This window comes from Ciconia boyciana, chromosome 6 (assembly GCF_034638445.1).
Source record: "Ciconia boyciana chromosome 6, ASM3463844v1, whole genome shotgun sequence".
NCBI lineage: Eukaryota > Metazoa > Chordata > Aves > Ciconiiformes > Ciconiidae > Ciconia > Ciconia boyciana.
This window is the reverse complement of record NC_132939.1, coordinates 58,211,753-58,232,744: the sequence shown is the minus strand read 5'-3', so window position 1 is coordinate 58,232,744 and position 20,992 is coordinate 58,211,753. Positions and strand designations below refer to the sequence as shown.

Below are 20,992 nucleotides of genomic sequence, written 5' to 3'. Positions count from 1 at the left end.
TTTATTTTGAAGAAGTGATACTGAAAAACCCCGACCAGCTGTCCAAGGCAGGGCAGGGGTAGCGCTGAGTGCCTCGTAAGCACCATTATTCACATGACGGTTTTAATTCCAATGAGTACTTGGGCTGATGACAGCCCAACTCACCCCTTCCAGCTGACCCTGCTGAGCCAGCCAGACTGGTATTTCAAAAAAAACTTCTCAAGTGGCAACATGAACAGAGACATTGACCAACCCTGTGGACTGACTTACACAATCAGACACAGTGTCCAAATGAGATGTTGGGAAAAGCTGGCACCTAAACATAGACCCAGTGAATGCCAGCGTGACCAGGGACACCCTGTGGGATGAGGAGCTCCCGGGGAAGGAGGGGGACATCATGCCAAATCCATCACAAACCTTCAGGACTCCTGAGGCCGGTCTGTATCTCTGCTCACAGAAGCGGTAACAGGAAAAATGACCACAAGCCCCCCTAGACCCCAAACACCCGGGATCAGGCAGACTGTGAAGAGCCTGCACCAGGAGATGGCTTTACCCCTCGCCCACAGCCCACGTCACCCATTCGCCTGGCACAGCGGCATGAATCGTGCCTGTCCGTGATCAAAGACTTGCTAAGCAAAACTTGAAATACCAACACGATGGATTGTGCTTCTCGGTTTCAATATTAAACACTACTTTGCAAGGGCTAGTACCTCTTGGAAGCTAAGAAAGTCCCCTTCCCAGGCAGTGAGTGAGCATAGAGGCACAGCATGGCATGGCAGCGCCGGGCTCCACAGCAGTACCACACCAAAAACAGAAATAGAAGCAGAAAATAGAGGTTCTAGAAAATAGAAAATAGAGGTTCTTTGGAACCTCTCACTCAGGTCAGATGTCCTCTGCAGCAATACTCGCTTAGGTGGTGAGATGTGAAGGGCTTATTCACTCTTAACCTATTTTGGCAAAGCAATTCTGAGGTCCAAGCGTGAAGACGTTTCCGAACGGCAGGCTGGGCTGCTGGTTTTCACTCCCTAGCAACCAGCGCTGGCTGGGGATGTATTTACTTTTTACCGTTTAGGCCAAAGTAATAAAATGTTCATATCACAAATAGAGAGGAAATTGTAACATGTAGTATTAAACAATTGTAATAAAGCCCTTTTAACCCCAGCAACATCGGAGGCACCAAATATTCATGTCTTCTGTAATAACATGATCTATTTTTAAAACATATTATTAGAGACAAGTACTTTGTATTTAATAATTAGTTTGCAATTTTTACCATATTCCAATACATAAATACAAAGATAGCTGCTGAACAGTTTTTGTCAAAACTTGTTTGCTTTTATAGATCGTCCCCCAAAATAAATTTTTAAAATAAATTATCTTTTTCAACCTTGGCATGAACAATTCTGTAAAATCTTTTTTTTATATATAATTCCAGATACGTGCTGTGCTGCACTGGAATAGAATAATTATAATTATTCAGAGGTCTATTCAATATACCTCTATTATGCAGAGGTTTCTGCTCTTCATGTTTGGGCTTACCAGCTCAGCATTAATTTTCCTCAATATTTGGTGAAGGTTCCCTTGTTACACTCCTCTCGCAAGCACTCGTGGTAGCAACACACCTCCTCCCAGGGCAATATATATAGCAGGGAGAGGAGAGCAGGCAAGACCAATTCAGTAAAAGAACTGAGCCATGGGATAGCTTTAAGACAGTTGTTCTATTTTTAATCAGTCATCTTAGCTGAGATGAAAAATTGCCAAAGCAGCCATGAATAACACCTCGAGGAAGTTTTGGAGAACAGACTTGCAATATTATGAAAAAGTGATACATTGACACTTTAAATCTGGATCTTGCGAAGTAGTGGGGTCACAACAATCCCTTACTATCATCAGTCAGAACCAAGGAAGCCCTGACCGTGTTTATAAACCCTACAGTCACTCACATTTGGGGATGCGAGTGCATTTTATTTCCTTTCTAACTAGCAGGTTATACTGGTGAAAGCTAACCTCTCACTGAAATACCATGAAGCCTATCTCATACCATCAGCACACCCCATTACCCTCCAGCTGAACATTATTTTCACATTTTAATCATTCTTCTCGATGCGAAGTCCAAAAGCTGAAAATCCAGTTCCTTCACAAAAATTTTCTTTCCTTACCGAAGTATTGCACAAGACAGCGGTTTGCTCAAAACACTTCCTGCGGAAACTGCTCAAAACACTTCCTGTGGCAGACGGGGCTGAATTGGGGTGGGGGGCACAGATCTGGAGAGGGACGGGCACGGGCAGGCGTGGAAGAGCAGGGGGGCTCCCCTGATCCCTGCTGCAGGGACCGGGTGTGGGACGTGCATGGAGGGTGGCTGGGAGCAAGAGCCAGGCCCTGGGACTGAGGACACGAGCCCATGGGCTCTGACTGATGAAGCGGGATGGAGGGGATGGCTCCATCCTATGCCTGGAGGAGAGGTCTGATGCCTACAAAGCAGCACTTGCACCTGGCACTTTGCAGCTCAGTGCACTCTAGTACTGGAACACGTTGCCCAGAGTAGTTGTGGATGCGCCATCATTGGAAGTGTTCAAGGTCAGGATGGATGGGGCTTTGAGCAACCTAAGCTAGTGAAAGATCGTAGGATCATAGAATCATAGAATCATTTAGGTTGGAAAAGACCCTTAAGATCATCGAGCCCAACTGTTAACCTAACACTGCCAAGTCCACCACTAACCATGTCCCTAAGCACCACATCTACACGTCTTTTAAATACCTCCAGGGATGGTGACTCAACCACTTCCCTGGGCAGCCTGTTCCAATGCTTGATGTCCCTGCCCAGGGCAGGGGGGTGGACTGGATGATCTTCAAAAGTCCCTTCCCACCCAAACCATTCTATGATTCTATGATTAAAATTGGTGTACATTGCTATATTGGGTTGGTGTACTGCAGATTTTCAAACAAACTCACCATTTTGCACACTCCTGGCATGGGTGATCACCTTGCAGAGGGCTGGTGTGCTGGTTTTGGCTGGGCTAGAGTTAATTTTCTTCACAGTAGCTAGTATGGGGCTATGTTTTGGATTTGTGCTGGAAACAGTGTTGATAACACAGGGGTGTTTTGGTTACTGCTGAGCAGTGCTTACACAGGGTCAAGGCCTTTCCTGCTTCTCACCCCACCCCACCAGCGAGTGGGCTGGGGGGGCACAAGAAGCTGGGAGGGGACACAGCTGGGACAGCTGACCCCAACTGACCAAAGGGCTATTCCATACCATACATCATGCTCAGCAATAAAACTAAGGGGAAGGTTGGTGGGGCCACTGCTCGGGGACCGGCTGGGCATTGGTCGGTTGGTGGTGAGCAATTGTTTTCATTTGCATCACTTGCCTGTCTTGGGTTTTATGTCTCTCTGTTATTTTCCTTTTCATTATAATTTATTATTATTATTATTATTATCATCATCATCATCATTATTATTATTTTATTTCAATTATTAAACTGTTCTTATCTCAACCCACGAGTTTTCTCACTTTTACCCTTCCAATTCTCTTCCCCCCAAGCTGCTGGGGGGCAGGGGTGAGCGAGCGGCTGTGTGGTGCTTAGTTGCTTGGCCGGGGTTAAACCACGACAGCTGGGCAGGCCGTCAGGGGCAAGAACTTGCTCCGACTGTCCAGGTCCACCCTGCCTCTGCAGACCTGCGAGGCGCTGGGGGGACGGCCCTGCTGGCTCACACCACCCCAGACCTGCTCTGCCCAGAGTTGGGATGACTGCTCTGGTGGCTGCCCATCCCTCATCAAGTCTCATAAGCCACCACTGCGAGAGAGACAGCTCTGCCAAGCAATGCCACACAGTTTGCACGCTGTAATTGGGGTGGTGGGGTGCGGCACGGGAATCTGGATCCACACTGACTGCTGCCTGAGTCAAAGGAGATGAAGCACCATTCCTCGAGGCGACCAGTAACAAGGATATGCATCCCAGCTTTGTCTTACCAATTGTAAACTTTATTCCCTGTTGAGTTAGAATGACCTTTAATTTATTTGAAATAAAAATCTGTGTGAATACAGTGCATTATTCACATACAGGATGTGACAGCTATTTTTATCTCCATTCCAAATACAAAAGGATATTAATGTATGGGAGTGGGCACTTTCATCTGATAATATAAGATTTCACTGCAATTCAACACAGAAATCCATCAGAAAAGCTCGTAACTCTCATAACCGCTATCTGTGTTTAATTCACACAGGGAACGGCACAGGACCTTAATCTGACATGCAAATGAACATAAATCCTTAAATAATACTCCCTCTACCTAGTCATCATTTAAACGTGCCCTCATCTTTACTACCCCAAAATAAAGATCTATTCTGACAAGACAAAGCCCTGCCAATAACTTCTGAAAGTCAGTTAATGAAAGACTTTCATGAAAGACAGCGTCATGACAAAGGGCTTCTTTCCTTAATCTCTGCAAGGCATTTCAAGCCCACAAGGTGCAGCTGTTAGCCCTCTTTTAGAGACAGTTTCATGCCAAGGACTCCTGGCTATTAGATTGTTTGGCCATACGACTGTGATTTGGGGGATTTAATTCTTTTCCCATGTACTATGAGCTGTGTACGTTGAGCCCTACAAAAAGGCACCACCTGATTCCCAATGGTTGCCAAAGCATCCCCTTTTAAGGGAACTGTATATGCTGTGAAAAAATACCACCCCAAGACAGCAGAGTTTCATTTTTTTTATGCTGTGCACAAAGAAGCCAGCTCAGACACTGTGCTTCACCCTATCAACAGGTCAAATTTTGGGTTTGCTATTTTTTTTTAAAAAGTCATTGATAACATGACCAGAACACTTAAGTAAAAGCACTGGAAGGCCATTCTATCACTGACAGGGAGAAAAAAAGATTGATTTAAATTTACTTGGGCCAACCAGCTCTGTTGACAAACCCATCGCAGAGGACAAACCCCGAACAACTTGGGTCATGATGGCAGAAGCCCCAGAGACTACAGTTCATCCTCAAGCGCTCTCGTATTAATTTGAAGTTGCATGAGGGGAAAAACACACTCCAGCTGAAAAAAATAAAGAAACTAAGGTTTCACCATAACTTCTGTGTGCACTGAGCTCAGTGAGAAGACTGAAATAAGGTGAGGAAAGCCCAGGAAAAAACATTTCAAAATCTCTAAGGTTAAACTGGAAAAAACAAACCCACCTAATTTGAAAGCACATGCGAACAGAAAACAGAGGCATCGTCATCCCTTTCGCAGTGCTGCAGAACAAGGAAAATGAAACCCATAAACCAGCTGATTAGCACAATCACTTCTAAGGAACACAGGGGAAAACGATGCAAGCAGCTCCAGAAATAATGCCTAAAAACGATGTCTTTGCCTCCATGCTGCACCCAGAAACAGGGAGGCCCGAAGCAGGGACAGCCCGGGCTGCCACGTGGGGGCACGGCCAGGAGGCAAGGGCAAGGACTACTGGCTCACACAGCTTTCTACTCTTTACAGCCACATTCCTCCTGATTTTACTTACACATTTCCTTAATTTTATGTTAGCAGACATGGCAAGTTTCTCCTCAAAACCACCAATGAAAAAAAAGGACACTTTCAGAATCATTTTATATGATAAAAAAACCAAACACCCTACTATATCTGTTTCTCATGTAATATGAGAAAATACTGGTTTAATTTATGTAGTGTGAAAGCTGACAATATGTTTTGCAGTTTTTTTTAAATAGCTACTGTTCTCCTGTTAGCCATAAATGAATCTTAATGCTAAAAATAACCCATAATAAAAATAATGTGAAATCCAGTAATTCAAGATGCCGCTGACCAGGAATCATTACTGCATTACTGTTTCTAGTGCAGCAGTGCAAAAAGAATTTGAAGGTAAAATTTTTGGGGTTAATTTAAAAATTTAATTTAAAAACAATTTGTGAATTTGCACAGAAATTCATGGGGCGTTTTATTCTGAATAAAAGATATTCCTTTTCTTTTAAAAAATCACAATGTTTCATTTCAGCTTTTCAAAAAGACAGTTCTTTTTTTTTTATTATTTACCTTGAATTTGAGCTTTGAAATGGAAACACAAAAGAATGTTTAGTTTGAATTTCTCTTTATTTTGAATCGGAAGCTGGGATTTTGTTATTGCCTTCAAGATAACCAAATTATGTGCATTTGAAAAGAAAAATGAAACAAAAGGTGATTTCAGAATGAAAAATACATACTTTGTCTTCTCAGGAAGGCCAAAAGTTCCATTTTGATTTTAGAAAAATAAAAATTACAATCAGTTGTAACGCATTTCTGGGAAAAAGTTTTGGTTTCTGTTAAAAGAACCTTGAAAACATTTTTCCCAGCCTTGATGAAATGGTGACTTCAGCACCCACCTCATGGCCGGTGTAGACCTCTCAGTGAGCTCCCCAGGTCTGATGCACCTCAAGAATGCTCCAGAAGAAACACACTGTTTGTTGCTGTATCTGTAATTTAACTTCAGAAGTTGAAGAGAAACTAGAACAAATATAAGCTGTGGCAGTGAAATGTGTGAGAAAACCTGCCTATAAACCAGACCTCAGAGCAGCACTTGCATACTCAGCCCCCACTGATGTGCCCAACACGCCAACGCTGACCTTTACAGCACGACGAAGGACACATCTCTGCATGGCTGAGGTTTTTGCAATGGTTTCTCAATGTATCACTGTAAAAATAGTCTCCTTGTGTATTAAGGCTTGCTGACCAAACCCCCTGCCCCCAACTCTTCAGTGTCGGTCTGCCTACAACTTTCTGCACCATTTGCAGCGTCAGGGAAAACATTATTTAAAAATACAGTGGTGTTGAAAGATCTAACTGCAAAATAATGTGATCTAAGACAAGAAATATATACAGCACGACCCTAGTTGGGCAATTTCTGGACATGCCAGTAAACTCTGATAAGCAAAGAGAAGGTGGTTTGGGGGTGCACTCTCAGGCTGATGAGATAATGAAAAGCCACCCAGGGGCAATCTCGCCTGTAAGAAAATCATTGCAATAACAGTCAAAAAAAATGCAGTTACTCTGTGCTTACGGGAATGTTACAGCAGATAGCAAAAAAAGGAATCAAATGCCAGCTTGCCTAAAGAGCAATATATCTATGTTTATTGTTCAAGCTTTAGCCCTGAAGTCTAAATATTAAATTTAGAGTGATCAGAAAGGTCAGAGAGATGAGGAATGAAATAATCAACAGAAAGCATGAGGCGCGCTTCCCTTTGGATCCTCACCTTTGTTACACTTTTCAAATCCTTCTTCCTTTCACAAACTAGGGGTAAATTCCTCATTTACCTCAGAGTCAGGAGTTTTGCTGCTGACTCTATGGGGACCAAGCTTTCTCCCGGTGCCTCCTGTCTCCACTGTAGATCCAGAAACCTGTCCACACACTTCAGCCACGCATCTCCAGAGCGCTGCAGGGAGCAGCTCGCATGCTGCCGCTGCCCCTTGGCTCCCTACATACATCCACCCCTCCATCCCTGCTCAAGGCTATCCCTCCTGTGGCGTTGTCCATGCTAACTCTTGCCAGCCTTTGCATGAGATGTGCCACCTTTGTTCGTCATCAGCAGCACTTAGCGATTTGGCAGGCTCCAGAGGACACCGAAAGGCTCATTTCTTTTTGTCCGAGTTCAGATAGCCTTGCTGTTTTCCTGATTCAAGTGTTTTATTTTGCATTTAGCAAGGATCCTGTAAGATTTGCTGGCAAAGCATCTTAAGAAGTGAAATTGAATTGTATGTATTTGTAAACGATGCAGGGGAACCTAAGCACCCAGATCCAACTGGGCAGAGTCATTTCTACTGCGCATGCCAATACCAGTTGCCTATGATATGCAGAAAAAAGAAAAACCAAATATCCTGTAAACTAAAATGCCTTAGAACCAAACATCCTTTGAATTTCAGGACAATCCATATTCAAATGGATTTCTGACAATTGCCAACCTTCTGGACGTCCTCCTGCTCCTGTCCGGAAAGCACCAGACTGGCACGTGGGTACCCGCAGTCCTGCTCCTCGCTCTGCCGTGCTGCAGGAAACACACCGTTTCTTCACAAGAAAAAGCAACTCACATTTAGCGAGTTCAAGCAGACAAAAGAGGTGATAATCTCAATGACTTATGACCGCGTGTTTATTTTTAAAGGTGTGAAAAAAGCCAAGATACTCCTCAGTCAATGCTGAATAATGTTCTTCCTCCTAGCAAACAGCCAAGTAGCGTCATTATAAACACATAAGAACACCACCAACTTCCATGTATCCCCTGCTGCAATGACACTGTCACACTGTATGTTGACTTTTATGTTGCAACGGTTACACTGACAGCACCGAGAGAAGCCACACAGCCAGCTACGTGTGTGTTTAAGCCTGCTCCTTCCCAGAATGATCGCTCTGGACATTGTACGCTGGGAAGTTTACTACCGGGTTCCACCTCTTGTAAGTTTTGCTCAGTATCGAGAGTCTGAACTTACCATCTGAAGTCTGTGACCACAGAAGACAAAAGTCTGAGCAAACCTGGAGCAAGATCTTTGCCTGCATTGGCCCTGAACAAAGGATTTGGAAACATTAGCTTACCATAGCTAGCTGTGGGGATCCAGGCACTTCTGAAAATACCAACAATACTCTCTAATGTCTATATGGCTGGCTCCCTCCCACCTCACCCATTCCTATCCTTCACACTCTTTCAAGAGAGACAAGATTTGAATGTCAGATCAAGAGGTCCTACTCTTCTCCCAGTTCTCAAAGTGTATGTCTCTAGCTGACAAACCTTTAGCTGGCAAGGTTCTCAGCATGGTCAATGCACATATTGTCAGTTCAAATACTAATACAATGACAGATTTGTCCCTAACAACGTTTTTATTCACAATAATGTATTGCATTCCTTGCAGAAAGCCATTTGCAATATTTACACTAATTTGCTTAGACAACATTATACAAGAGAAGACTTGCAGATGTCAAATCATAGCTCATTGTCACCTACTACAGATAACTGATTCTAAAATTCCTGCTTTACAAAACACATTGGGATCATCTCTCTCGCATTGTCTCCTGGGCAGTACTTTAGAAGCCCAGAGCCTCCCTGTGCGACGCAGTTTTACAGCTGCGCCTTCTGTTTAACTCTTGCAGTTGACAGCGGGGGATGTTTTTGGAAAGCACCTCTAAGCCAACTGCCTCTCAGCTTCCCCACAGCAGCATGCTGCCAATTTGCAGAACACCACTAGAAACCGAGAAGAATTAAATTTGTAATTCCCTTGGCTCCTTCTCATGTCCTCTGAGTCTTGCATAAGATCAGAATAAAAAGGACTTCCATACATTGAATTGTGCGTGGCCTTAGAGTAAAGTCAAGTCCGCATTGTAAAAGAGTGACAGCTCCACTGGTTATGTATTAAAATATAATCCTCTATGTATCTGTTGCCTGGATGGTTGTTCTACATCAGGCCTCTGTAATCATTGGCCTCAAATTCACAATCTTCCTACACAGAGTTGAAACAGGACTTACCTTTCCCATAATCTGGGTACCTGTTTTTGCAAAGTACAAAATTTGGTTAACTGTATTGCTGGGATAGGATGCCATTACTACAGAAAGAGTTCCTTCATGGATGCCTCTGTCAGTGCATATTCCTCTCTCTTACTGGACCTTCAGGTTAGGAGCAGTGGTGGACCAGGGCTCTCAGTGCTTACCCGCAGACCGGGGGAATTGCCTTTGGAGCTTGTCATTGCTTAAGCTAAGTGAAGATATTAGTACATATTCTTGTGTATGGACATGCTGATGTTTTTCTTCTGTCTCCATAAAGGAGGAAGGGAGACAGACGTAAGAAAGGAAGACTTAGAAAGGACTCAGGAGGAACACCCCGGAGATGGGAGCGAAAAGCACTGAGTAGCACAGCAAGAGGCTGAGCCTGCAGCCACACCAAACTGAGGTTTCCCTCAGAGGGTAGCAGTCCTACTGACTATGAAATATCAGCTCTCTGGCCCATGTATAAGGAATAGTTTCTAGCCAACATCTTCTAGCCTGGTAGTCACAGGTGCTTTCTCAGAGGATTCAGAAGCATTTGGTTAAACCACGCAGATACCTGCAGCATACACTTAGGGTGTTCACTGCTTCAGAGACGAGTGAAGAAATGAAGCACCGTTTTGCAGACGCACAGAGAATGATGCTTCTTCACACGTCTAAGCCAGGGTGAAACTCCAAGTGTTGAGCGTGTACTTGTGCCAGCAAAGGCAATGCTGCTGGAAGGCCATCATCCACCACACAACCCTTGGATCCCACCAACCAGAACTGAGAGCTAAGGGCCCAGTCCTGAATTTCTTGGGCATCAAACTGTCACCTCAGTGAGATTCTGGAGAGATTAAGAAGAACACAAGATGGGTCTCTTATGTAAGATTTGGTCAATATTGGAAAATGGGGCTCATCTAACCACTTGATTCTCTCCCTTAGCATAGAGGATAGGCTTGCATCAAAATAGAGCAAAACCAGTACAGTAAGTAACTAATGTTATTTTCCTTCCATTTAGGGAATGAAATAGGCTTACATTTCTCCGTTACATTGCTGTGCCCACAGTATCTACTTCTAATACCGTGCTGTATTGCAGAGATGAAGATGTACACGCACTTTTCAGGCGCTGCACTAACCACCAGAGGGAGTCCCTGGAAACAGCAGTGGAGGAAACGGAATTAAAATTGATGTTTGCTATACAGCACTGCGGAATACTAATCAAGACCAACAGATAAAGCAATCCATGCAAATCAGGTTGACGGTGATTGCTTTGCAGGGTTTGGCTTTTTTATCAGTAGAATTGGAGCAGATTTTTAAATGCACCTTCAAGACCTGAATCATGTTGCCTCCTCCTCAGCTGTGCAGCTGAGCACGTACAAGTGCAAAGGCTAGGCGCTTCGTGAACTAAAATCACCTATTAGCAGATTACTTCCTTCCTGAACTGCAGGACGACCCGAGATTGTTCCATTTTATCACAGTTGTGGTTCTCACCCTGCTGTGTCGCAGGGACTGTGCAGCTTGTCGAGCCACCGGCCAGCAGCACAGGACTACCTCCACGCTCATCACCCCTAGGTGAGCCGTCCTCGCTCCATGGAGTGAAAAGGAAACTATACAATTATTAGATGTAGACTAGATGCCTAGCATTTACATGGCTGGAGTTCAGTTAAATGAATCCCATTTTCAGCTGTATTGCTTCGTTGGGATTAACTGGAGAAATTATAACAGCCACTTCCATAAGGGTCTGAGATTCTGCTTCCAGAATGCCACACAACCTAGAGCTTTTGGGTCTCTGACCTGGTGGAAAACAAGATGCTGGATGACCGCACGGAGTCATCTAAGAGGGCAATTAATAGACTTTGTGTGAGCTCCCTGGGGATTACCAGCCAGCAGCAGAAGCTGCTCTACATGCTTTGCTGGTGGCAACATATGGTGATTCACTCGGTGCCTGGAATGAAGCAGCAGACTTCCCCTCAGCTGAGCCTGCCGTCGGAGAGGGGTGCAGAGCTGTGCCCTACCTCCTCAGCTGCACCACTGACTGTCCCCGCTCCGTTCTCTGGTCCTAAATGCTGGGTCTTTTGACCAGCAACATGTTTTCATTGAATGTGAACTATGGCACACAATGAAAGCAGAGTTTAAAAACAAAATTCAAAACACTATTAATTTTATTTTGATTACATGTGAAAAATCCCCTCAGCCCAGCAACTTATTCCTGACTTCTATCTATATACGTGTGAATTTCTTCCCAAGTTCACTTCTGGTATAAAATCCAAAAATTTGCATGTACAAAGACCATCTGTTTGCAGAGCTCAGGCAGTCAGAGAATTGATAATCTGATGTGCATTGCTCGTGTGAATACACACGTACAGATGCACACCACACGTATTCTCGTGAGTTCTCACTAACCGTCCCAGGGATATCCACGGAGCGTCACTAAAAATACAGCTTATGCACATTAGTTTCCAGCTCCCTAATTTATTATTATTAAACTAGAGTTTTAATTATTATTGTAGTTCCTAATTAATTATTGCATAATTAGAAATAATTAATTTATTAATTAGAAAGTTTGGGAGAGGATCATAGCAAAACTGTCATAAGCCAGAGAAGGGTTCTTAGCAGCAATCCTTTACAGTCAGTGAAGAAAAAGAGAAGAAAAATAGGCTGAATTTTGCCTAGAGGTGCCTGGTAGAGACACCTAAAATATGTAACCAAATGTCCCAGGAGCATCTGTTACTGTTCCTTGACCACAAAGACAGCCCAGCTCAGATACAAACCCCTATATATACTACAGGTGCCTACGCTCCTACTCCAGTTAACAGGAGGATCGTGGTCACACGATTATTACTTGTTTGGAGTGGGATCCCAGCTAGGGGAGCGTAAGAACTGTTGTGTAGAGACAAACTATTGTAAGATCTGGCTTTTAGCTGGGAACCCAGAAAGTCTACTAAATTAAAAAAAGACCAAGTTTCTTGACAGCTCAGCAACTAATAAATGCAAACATATCTTAATCCCTACACATTTGTGCATCTCATCTCAAGTTAATCACGGATATAAATTAGCTGGTACACAATAATTAGCATAGGGTACCTATGACAAGTATAAAATACCTAACTGGGGGTGGATAACACTAGAATTAGACAACATCATCATTATCAGAAGGCACCATTTCTGCAAGATGATTCCAGATTAATACAATACATATTCCTGTGTTAAGCATAGTCGGATACTTATGAATGGTGTAGAAAGCTGGAGTTGTCACTTTCTGTATAATCTCTTGGAAGTTTCTATAGTTTACTTTTCCAAAAATAGATAGTATTTGAAGGAGCACAACATCATCTTAAAAATCAGTCTGGGTTTGGTGATTCAGGTTACAAATTCCTACTGGTAGTTATCACTCTTTGCAAATCTGGATCTGTGTAACTACACTCACAGCACACTGCCCGGTCATGTTTTTTTTAAGAATGAGGGCATCCCTTACAGTATTTAAAATTCTTTATTTTTCAGTATTCTTTCTTCTCTTTTTCTCTAGTGAGAAAAATTGCACAGAATGTTCTTTTCAACCTGTACTATGACATTATATATTATAAACAATACCAATATTTGGCTTTAAAAATAGTGTGAGTCAGTCTGAAGAGTGGAGTGGGATGTCAGTGTATGTACAGAGGTAAACAGAGCATCATTCTGCATGGAATTACAGCACCTCTAACTCATGCAAGGTCTGAAAAGGAAGACAAACTGCCTTAAAAAAGCAGTTCTTGTTCTGACACAAATGAAGTCACGTTATTTTGGAGGCTAGCCCAAGACACCAAATATGGAAGCACTTTAAGAATGACAGAAAATGAACACAAAACTGAAAGAAGTTTTCTAAAAAAATCAAATCTCTTCCAAGGAGCAATTTCTCTTTCACTGAAAGAAATCAGATGCTCAATCAATAAATAAATGTCCCATAGTCTATTACTGTTGAGCAAAGCAAAATGCTCTGAGACCTGACATGCCCAAGTATGGCATTGGAAAAGGTAAAGAGAAAAATACTGTTCTCTTCACAAAAAGCCATTTGCTCCTCATATGCTTCAGAGTTTTGAAGAGCTGTGGACTCCAAGCACAGACTACGGGCTTGCACCAGAGGTAAGAAGCCAGACTGGGGTGTAAAGCCACCCCTTTGCTCATTGCCTGTGCAGAGCAGAGGGGCAGAGACAGGGCAGAGCCCACCACCGCCCACCCCAGAAGCTGTGCCTGGAGGGTACTAGCAGCGCTCTGCTGGCGTAGGCTGGTGGCAGGTACTCCTTCTCCTGCCACGTCCCCGGGGAGAGGAGAGGAAGCAGAGGAGGGAGAGTGACATGGAGCTGTTCTGAGTGACAGCATCTCCTGGGGCAAGGCAGCTTTCGCACTTCTGTGGCTCGAGGCTGAGCTCCAGCCACAGCCATGGCTTGATGCAGGACATGGTGTACATATAGTTCAGACTAAAACCCCCCAAAAAGGAGCCCTTGCCAGATGAAGAGGTATATTCAACAAGGAAACACCCTACAAATGGTCTCCAAATGAATAATGGCCAAAATCTGGCCTACACTGCTTGCACATAAATTATGGGACTTCTTAAATTCTAATAATTACTTTTTTCTAAGCTAATATATTCTTCTGCCACTTATTGTAGTCTAGTGGAAAAGCTAGACCTCCTACCTCATCTCCTGCCACTGAGCTCTGGGAACTTTGCCAGTTTGCACCAGTTTCAGAAAAACAAGGGTTTGAGGGCAAGGGTGCTAGGGAATCTCACTAGCAGAAGCCTTCGCTCTCAACGTGCGCAAGCTCTCTTAAATCTCTCAACAATTTTCTCCCCACAGTTTCCTTCCTGAAGTGGTTTTCATTTAGTGCAGAAGAATTCAGCACAGCAAAACACATCAACAAGAGACTCAAGAGCTGTTAGATTTGTTATGCTCTTCAAAGAACAGAGGCACCCTTTGTTGCTCTAGACGTGCAACAGCGGCTCCGGCGCTGCCGCTGCTCTAAGCAGGGATATAATAGTCCTGCAGAAAAGTGGCTAAGATGCGTACAAGCAACATGCCATGGGTTTTTATTAGCATAACACTAGGAGAGCACTTCACTGCCCTGGAAAACTTTCTGCCATGGATCCCTACCATCTGGGGGATTGAAAAACTGAATTGAAAAAAATGATGCCTACTTCTATAGAGCAGAATAATTAAATAACGGTTTGATACTTCCTGACAGATGAATAACAGCGATGATATTTACAGTTCTAACACTGAAAGGAGTCTGTAATCCCAGTTTATCTATTCACGAGTGAAGCAATTCGCCTCCTGTGCTCCACTCAGCTGGAGCCAAGCTAACAGGGAAGATTAACCAGTTTTACTCACTGCTTCTTGTGGCTGGGCCAACTTCTTCCAGTTCTGGTTTTAAACATGCTTCTCTTAATGTGAACTCAACTTATGAAGTGTACCCAGGTTCTTAGAAATGTCATATATCTATCTTGGGAAACCCAGGTTAACCTGAGAAGAGGGCACTTGAGCAGTTTTGCAGGCAGGGGAAGCTTGCAAGGAAAGTGCCCATAATTCCAGGAGGAGAAGTGTTGGTTATTTTGGAAACGTGGACATTGGGCTTGTATGAAGACTGTTATCCCCATCAGCACAATAAGGAAGAGCCTTGGGAGCAAGACCCAACGAGTGCTACTCTGGCCTGAGCCAATGTTTTTCAGCTGTGGTAGCAAGGGACTCCTGCCCTCAAACCATCGGGCCGAGACAGGAACCACTGAGCAGTGGGGCACTGGTTGCTCAAGCAAAGTCACAACTTGTTTGCTGTGTAACAGCTCATCTCTGTCCAGTTCACAAAGGAAGGAATTTATCCCTATAGTAAGCAATATACTAAAAGACTATTTATAAGTCAGGTGGATTTTTCTGGAACAGTTCCAGTGACAAAGCAATGCAGCAGAGGAAAGGAAAAAGCTCATAATCTTACTTGAATTTTCCCTCTCTCTTCATTGACTTACGAAGCACAGCAAGGTAGATCAGAAACCGCCCTATCTGCAGAGCATTTCTGAGCGACTAAAGTTTATATTGAAACTGGAGTAGGCATGAGGCTGGAAAAATTGTGAAACTTATTTCTCTAAACCTTTCTCTGGTGCTTTTGGAAGATGCCACTCAGGAAAGATTTATTCCCCTGGGAAAGATTTGTTTTTTAAAGAAGCAAAAGTTTTTTGTATTTTTAACATGCACCCAATTAACCATTGCCTGTGGCTTCCTATTTTGGCTAGCACTAGGTGTCTGACCACATGAATCATATTTACACTAGTAAGTTTAAAAGGTTGTTATTTACAAGTTCTCTATGCCTACATTATAAATAGGAACAGCTTCTGGGATGATTTGGTTAAAAGACCTGCAGCAGAATGGCATGCTTACAGTCCTGCAATGCCTACACAATATTAGGTTACAGAGTCTTTAAATGTTATTAGCACCCTTAAAAGTACAACATGCACAGAATATACCATCTTAGGGGTTTAGAATCTGCACCAACACACCTGATAGCGTGGGAAACGCGTCCGCAGCACAGTATGCGAAGCACCTGGCATGGGGCACGGATCTCTTTACACCAGCACGGTTTTGGAACCAGCTGGCTGCAAGTGGGCATTGTGTTCTGTGGCGGGTCCTCTCCATTATTGATGAGTTATTTTATGTATTATGCAGTACTGTAATGAAGATGCAGTCTTTTGTCTTCCCACACTGTGTCCTCTGTGGTGCTGGGAAGTCTTGGGGCAATATTATCAAATAAAACAGTTACTCCATTGTAGAAGATGAATGCAGCTGACTGACTTTCCCAGCAGTTACACTTTAGTTCCACTGAAACAGCAAGAGATGCGGGACTAGTTGGAAAAATTCTAATGAAAAAATGAACGGAATATAACATTACAAAATTCTATAAAAAGAAAATTGTGTAGACTTTCATCTGAAATCCAGTGCACCGTAATCTTCACACACATCCTGCACTGACAGAAACCTTGCAAATACTTAGGGCATCTAACTAGGAGAGAGAATGTATGCTATATACTGCCAGTATATCTGCTGTTTGATGAATCAATGCTTTATTCTTCTATTTCTCTCGTTATTTTGGAGGGCTCCAAGTGCTTTCCAAAGAACTCGCTCCCAGCAATACGGAAATGCAGTCACTTCTGGACAAGGATAAGAGCAGAATGACTGAAGGAATGGAAAAAGATCTCAAACTCCAAAGAACTTCATCAAATCCAACTTACGGGAAAGAGGGCTGGAGAAATACATGTCAAATAATCCACAATGGTGGGAAAGAAAAGCCAGCAGATCTGCTGATCAGAAGAAGAGGAGTGAGGAGCAATCCTTCCGACTGCCAAAACGTCCTCCCTGCAGAGTTACAGCTGGGTGTGTGAAGGTCTGTGTCGGAAGGCATGGGGCTGAACTCTGCGCCCTCTGTGACCCACACGTCTGTATCGTGTGGTCTGTAAGCCACTTATACTCAGAACAAGAAAATGGCTTTCTTACAAGCAAAAAAAAAAAAAAATTCATTCACTATTCATTTTCTTCAAGCCTCTCTCCTACTATTTCATGCTTTCCTCCAGCTTCTCCCTTCTTGGTCAGATAAGGCAGCTGACCTCTTTAACTATGACTAACTCTTCAACATAGCCCTCTGCATAAGGCTTTCCAGCACATGGTGTTTACATTTTGAAATATAAATTATTTTCTTGCATTGTAAGTCAACAATAACTACCCAAGTCCCCAGGGCAAAGACATCAAAATAAAAGCAGAAGTCCTTAATAAGTTATATTCACTATGGCACAGGCAGCATTTACCAGTAGGCTGCATGTATCAGACTCTCAATTCTTCTCCAAGAGGTACTAAGTCTTTAAACCATGGAAGGCCAAGATGCCCTCAGAGCTGGTCATGCCAAGCCACAAAGCCAAGCCACTGCCTTCTTCTGCAGAATGTTCTGATGGAAACATGCAGGTGCTGCCAGGGACCAGCAGGGAAGCAAGGACAGTGTCTGAAGTGAGCAAATAAGGAGGAAAAGACATGAAGCCATTCCTTTGCCCATCTCCAGCAATTTGGTGAGCAAGAAAGGAGAGAAAATGGCCTCATTGCCTCTCTCAGGGAAGCATAACCTCTCACTGCGAGAAGCACTGAGTGTGCAGGTTCCGTTAAGCCCTGCAGAAAGAGTTATCTTCATCACGGGCATCACCGGCTTTCCTACAAAATTATGTCAGGGAAGAACTTGCCCATTTTAGCTTACTGATACCCTCACTTTATGTCCTGCTCCAATAACCGTGCTGTGCTGCCACTGGTCATTGCATTTGTTAAATCTAAGAGGATGTAAGCCCTGAAGACCTTGACCATGCTTACCAGACATCAGACAGCCTGCAGGCAGGATCCGTACAAAACGCTTTTCCTGCAGTGTCCAGCCTGGGCAAGAAGGGGTGATGCTCTGTCCCCAGTGAAACCTGGCTGCAGGTGACAAGGTAGGCCAGTGACACTCCTTGCATCAGGTAACTCATGCCAGTAAAAGGCCTGGCTTCACAAAGTGGACTCCCATGAAAAAAAAACCAATTTAATGGGAAGTCATTTGTCATACTAATGGTCTTACTAAATAACACCATTAAAGAACCGTAAGCAAGAGATGGGTAATGAGCAAGTCAATGTTATCATTTGCTCTCATTTTGCAGGCTGGCTCAGGACCAACTCTTCATTTTTTATTGTAAAGGAGAACAGATTAAAGAGATGTATAAGGAAATCAAAGTAATTAGGCATATAAACAAGCTGGCAGGTAAACAATTGTGATTCAGTGAGACAACTGTCAACCTCTAAAGGAAGGATGGTACACATTTGTATTATTATTTTCTTTTTAGTCTTATTTTATCTGATTTTAGATTACTCCCAACATGATCATTAGCATCCTTACAAAGCACAAGACTGAGCTGAGCATGTGTTCAGCTCCTGCACCGCAAGGCTTGCTTTACCCCACCCTCAGGACACGCACTGGGAGAGGCTCCCATCGCAGCACTGAGAATTTGGCCACGCGGAAGATGGCCAGCCCTCCCCGTGGGTAAGAGTATGAGTTCATCCACTGCAGAAATATGACTAGACAGCAAGTTTAGACTACGGCTTTTCTCCCAACTTTCCCAAACTTTGGGATGTCAGACCCCTGGGAGGAATCCCTCCCCAGGGATGATCTTGACACACAACACAGGCTAACACAGGCTCGTGAGTCAGCAGCTGGATTTAGGATCTGATTCAGCCCATTTAACCTTAGGCATTTAACGAAGCACTGGGTTTAGTTTTCACTAGTGCCCCATGTAATCGGCGCAGAGCGATCGGCACCTCTGTGGTGAATGATCTCAGGTCCCGTAGTCTCTCTCGTGAAGAAATGGGACAGTACAGTAATTCTGAATGCTAGTTTATAACCATATATTCATTTGAAGTGACTCATTCATTTTAAAGTCAGCACTGCCTAAAAATTATTTCCAACTCCCCAAAACACAGACTGCTATAATTTTTTTAAACTAATTCAGCTTAATGCACCATTCAAAAACCCACACCATTGCTTTGCGACTGACACCAGTTATTTTCCCAAATGTTACAATACCCTGACTCCACATCTGCTGAAGATATGATGCAGTCTCAGATTTTCTGCTGTAGTCTACCATGATTAATTTTAGTTTACGCAAGTGGGCGGCAGAACGAAGGGAGAAGCAGTCATGGAAGCCAGAATCTGTATCTAACTATGGGAAGATTAGCAGTACCTAAACACAATAATGTCTCAGCAGGGAATATACGCAAACAAGTAAACATTAGAAATAGCACACCCCAAGTAGCGCACGTAGCATATCCCAAACTGTTGAGCTAGCAGACAGATAGGGTATTCTGTACTAAGGATGAATGTGCCAGAGGGAACCTCTGTTTAACTCTCTGGTTTTGGTTGAGGATTTTATTAGTGTGTGAGCAGTTCTGCGCGTACAAATGCACGCCTTAAAGCTGTCATCCATCTGCATAAGCGCATGGGCAACTTTAATACATGGATGCATAGATACAATAAATACATTTTTTTCTTAATGATTTTTCCGTATGAAAAATCAAACCCTAATGCAGCACGCCAGCAGCAGAATGGATGGAGTATGCAGGCAGTGGCTGTGCCTGAAAAGAGATATGGATATGTGTGTTTGTGTGAATTCCTATCTATCTGCATTAATTCATGCCCACAAAAGCTTATGCGCTATATGAGCCTACAAGAGCAGATCTGAAAAAACATTTTGTACCTTATATCCATTAGATACTTTTGCTGTCAACTCGCATGCTGAGATCATTGCAATAACTGGGAAACTTATGATGATACAGAAGTCCTCAGTAAAATCTATTATCAATTTGTAGCTAACAAAATTTTGAAGTGAAATTTTTATAGAAATAAAATTTTTAATTGAAAAAATAATTTTGATAAAAAAGAATATTTGGGGAAGTTTTTTCATGGAATCAGAGTTTTTTTTTAAAAAAACACAAGTGCTGAAATTCCCTTTAAAACAAATTTCAGTTTTTGACAAGCTCAGCTGTAAAGAATGGGACAACTGGCAATCTTTGAAACTTTTAACACTTTATGTGTAAGAGAAAAGGGGTTGTTGAAGACTGAATGTTTACCAGACCATTTTTTTTTCTAGAAAAGAAAGTAGGAATTTTTTTAATCTGTGACCCAATTCATATCTGTCTATGTGACAACTACAAACTTTAAATGCAAGCTCTTCAGCATGGGCTGGAGCTTATGTCTGTAAAGCATCTTACACACTTTGGTGTGCTAAGTAAATGAATAAAAGAATACCCCCCAAAATGCAAACTATTATTTGCTGTATATTCATAAACTTCTCAGAAATCTAATAGGCTTTTCAAGTACTGAAAAATACTTTCTTAAAAATACCTGTTGTTCTTTGCTAGGAGTAGCTAACATAATTAAAGTATCCACTTTAAGATAGTTTATTTCATTTTAGCCTAAGAGCAATAAATTCTCATCTTGAGACTCATGTTTCCACAAGGCATCTTCCTGGAACAACCTCAAAATCCTGCAAAAACCCCACTCCCTTTGACGGGAAGAGACAGATGGAAAAAAAGGCCCCAAACTTAAGGGTTTTTGGAAGAAAGGCAGACTCATCATAGAAATTAAAACAATCACTACACCAAGACCATAGTCAAAGTATCCAAACTGTGGAGGCTCATCTGGTGGTCTACAAGGGTTGAGCACGTACGAGCAGCCAAAGAGCTCTGTACTTTTCAGACTTTCATGAGTTTAGGACTGGTGTTGGCCAGAGTGTTGGCCAACTGAGTGTAGGCCAGATTTCCTCCTGAAGTCTCCTGCTGTGGCACAGAGCTGAAAAAGTTCAAGCTGAAGAAGGCAGAATTCAGTCCTCAGCACTTCTAAATATAGCTCAGAATTTAAGACGTTTCTTGACTTTTGATGACTTAAAGGGATGAATGGAAATAGCAAAAGAAAAAATATGAACTTTTATATTACAAATACACCTTTTAGT

General features: G+C 42.9%; 1 protein-coding gene across 1 annotated transcript in view; it reads right to left on the bottom strand.

Annotated features, from left to right (window-relative positions):
- EVL (Enah/Vasp-like) overlaps nt 1-20,992 on the bottom strand; it is an 89,190-nt gene that overhangs the window by 50,345 nt on the left and 17,853 nt on the right. The window lies entirely within an intron of this gene.